This window comes from Engraulis encrasicolus, chromosome 19 (assembly GCF_034702125.1).
Source record: "Engraulis encrasicolus isolate BLACKSEA-1 chromosome 19, IST_EnEncr_1.0, whole genome shotgun sequence".
Lineage (NCBI taxonomy): Eukaryota > Metazoa > Chordata > Actinopteri > Clupeiformes > Engraulidae > Engraulis > Engraulis encrasicolus.
Genome location: NC_085875.1, coordinates 30395454 through 30398938, shown reverse-complemented (window position 1 = coordinate 30398938; position 3485 = coordinate 30395454). Strand labels below are relative to the sequence as shown.

The 3485-nt window shown below is 35.9% G+C and overlaps 1 long non-coding RNA gene across 1 annotated transcript in view; it reads left to right on the top strand.

Annotated features, from left to right (window-relative positions):
* The first annotated feature begins 2992 nt into the window (after positions 1-2992).
* The window catches only part of LOC134435230 (uncharacterized), a 33649-nt gene continuing 33156 nt past the window's right edge, over positions 2993-3485 (top strand). The window contains exon 1 of the long non-coding RNA XR_010031986.1: positions 2993-3098. This is a non-coding gene — a long non-coding RNA (uncharacterized LOC134435230). The remainder of the gene's footprint in view (positions 3099-3485) is intronic.

The following is a 3485-nucleotide window of genomic DNA, read 5'->3' as shown; positions in this document are numbered from 1 at the left end:
AACAATGAAACAAATTACGAGTTGACTTGGCAACAGTAACTACCGGTAAGCTAAGGCTAACAGGGAGAAGGGTAAATACAATAGTCTAAGGGTGAATTCATGAGTGGGACGATGACGAGTAAGATGGCGATTATGATAATAAGTTAAGTTGGGGGAAAGAATCAAATGAAATAAGATATTACAGTAACTCACAGAGATTGCCTCGAAACTGCGTACGGGAGGTTTCCACGTAGCTGAGTTGTAACTGTCAAACCATACTGAACATTCTAACATTCTGAGCCTCGGGATGTAAACATTTGTCAAAGTAAGAGTCTTTTCAAGTATTTAGAAGATTATAGTTGGCGTAGCCAGAACACTATCATTTGCTGTAGAATCATAGTAACATAAAGGAGTCAGTCATAACATAAAGAAAAACTGAGTGGTGTACGGTTAAAAAACCGTGATCTCGGTTTACACTACAGAAGGTTCTCTTTTTGATGAGAGACGGTTTTGTTGTTGTTGTTTATAGCCTACTATGTTATGTGCTTGTCACACTTCCAAAGATTCTTCTAATTCATAAGTCTCTGACACTTCATTTCAACTCTGCTAAGTCCACTGTTGTTGCTGTTCTACTAGGGAATGTCACCACAATGTAAGATGTTGATTGAACTAATAAAATAATTGGTTACGCGCTAGAGGCTAGTGAGAGTGAAACATGATGAACACACATGGCATGGATGAATCATGACAAACATTTCAATTCATTTAAGACTTAGCTATACCTTTGATCTCAGAAAGTTAAATAAAAGGCAATTCTATGTGGTGCTATGTTAACAGGCTACAACAGTTATCTGATTCTTAACTGTATTTAATTACCATCCCAACTGTGTGCGCAGTGCTGTTAAGACTGCTTATAAGCTAAAGTAGCCTAGCTTTCAAATGCAATGGGCAGACAAGGTACATTGCTACATTGCTATATTTGTTTGAAATGATTTGGGGGCAAAATAGGAGCGAAACACATCGCAATAGGACACAAACTACCGGACAAAATACCTTCTACGTTGGATTTGGACTTTAATTCAAAGACAATATGCACACAATGTCAAGTAAATCCGTTTGTTTTCAGTGTCTGTCTTCAGTCTGTTTCGTTTCTGTCCCACTGTTGTTTACTACCTAGTCCAGCGGCAGCGCCGGATGTGTTGCCACGTGTAGAACGACAAATAAGCCATTAGTGTTGCCAGGTGTAGAACGAAATAAGCTGTTTTGGGCTGTCTTGGAAAAAAAGCCCAAAACAGCTGCTTATAATCATTTAACCCTTCTTCCTTGAAAAATCTATGACACCCTGGTGCAGATTTTAGGTTATTTTATATCTTAATTTAAATTCATGATTTTATCTCATTTTAACATTTAATTTGAGATCTTTTCCTCAGAAAGATTAAGATTTGGGGGGAAATCGTCGCATATCAAAAAACCGTGCAGAAAACCATGATATCAATTTTCATCAAGAAAACCGTGATGCTAATTTTTTCCAAAACCGCCCAGCTCTAGTGGATAGTAGACAGAAAACACAGGGGCGAGTGATAGGGGTAGTACTATCATGAAATTGTATCGAATTGAGTTGTATGTATTGTCAACTAGGACATAAAATATTAATCATTTGCACTAGTGTTTCAATAGCCACTGCCCTTTAGGCTGCCATTGTATTCCGATTTGGTCACCTGTCTGTGACATAGAATGATGTCATAACTGACTTCTTTGACACATCTCCATGGTGATGCTTATGAGGCTCACCTGAGCATGAAGAGATTCATTTGGCAGCAGGACACTGAAGAGGTCAGATGGACTCCTGTTTGCTCCTACATGTTCACACACGGGTGACATATCGTAGTATGGGCCTGTGATGGAAGGCAAAACTGATGAAGATGCTGCATGAATGTCATGCTGTAAATGAATGAACCTCAACACCACATTTTGATCTTCATAAGCCTAGCTTTACTTAAACTTTAACATGGGGGCACAAAACTGATTGACGTGTCTGAATCTATAACTCGAATGTGAATGTGTGCCCTACAAAATATATGAGTTACCTATAGAGCCTAAATGAGGGTAATGTTTCTTGTGGAGAGTCATAAAAGTCATTAAGAGAAGCATTTTTAAAGCCAAAGTGTAATATTTCCCATTCTCTGCTTCAACACTCAAAATGTTACATATTGGACCTTTGATAGCCAATAATATAAGAAAACACTACAATTACTACAAGTACAGACCAAACTTAACAGTGGTGTAAGTGATTTCTTTCATGAATGTTTAGGTATGCCACCTAGGACATAAAACATATATCCTATCATTTGCTGTAGAGTCATAATAATAATAATAATAATAATAATAATAATAATAATAATAATAATAATAATAATAATAATACTAGTACTGCTACTGCTACTACTACTACTACTACTACTACTACTACTAATAATAATAATAATAATAACAATAATAATAATAATAATAATAATAATACATTTTATTTTAAATGCCTTTCAAGATACCCAAGGTCACTTTACAATTGAAAAAGATAGATAACAGTAGAAAAAGTGTAACAAAGCATCAATGAATTAAAAATAGGAGAATAATCAAAATGTAAAATAAAAATAAAAATAAAAATAAAAATGAAAATGAAAATTAATAATTAATAATATAACATAAAAGAGTCATAGTCATAACATAAAGACAAACTGAGTGGATAGCAGACAGAAAACACAGGGGCGAGGGATAGGGGTAGTACTATAATGAAATTGTATCGAATTGAGTTGTATGTCAGCTGGACATAAAATATTATTGATTTACTCTAGTGTTTCAATAGCCACTGCCCTTTAGGCTGCCACTGTATTCTGATTTGGTCACTTGACTGTGACATAGAATGATGTCATAACTGACTTCTATGACACATCTCTGTGGTTACGTTTGTGGGGCTCACTTGAGCATGAAATGTATCATTTGGCTGCAGAGCACTGAAGAAGTCATGGACTCCTGTCTGCTCCTAAATGTTCACACACGGGTGACATAGGATGGTCCTGTGATGGATGGCAAAACTGATGAAGATGCTGTATGAATGTCAAGTAAGTGAATGAACATCAACACAACATTTTAATCTAAATAAGCCTTTCTTAAACTATAACATGGAGGCACAAAACTGAATGAAATGTCTGAATCTCAACTCTAATGTTAATGTGTACTACAAATGTATGACTTACTTATGTTACCGGGGCAAGTGATATGGAGTAGTACTATCATAAAATTGTATCGAATTGAGTTGTATGTCAGCTACAGTAGGACATAAAATATTAATCATTTACACTAGTGTTTCAATAGCCACTGCCCTTTAGGCTGCCACTGTATTCCGATTTGGTCACTTGTCTGTGACATACTGTAGAATGATGTCATAACTGACTTGCATGAGACATCTCCATGGTGATGTTTATAAGACTCACCTGAGCAAGAAGAGC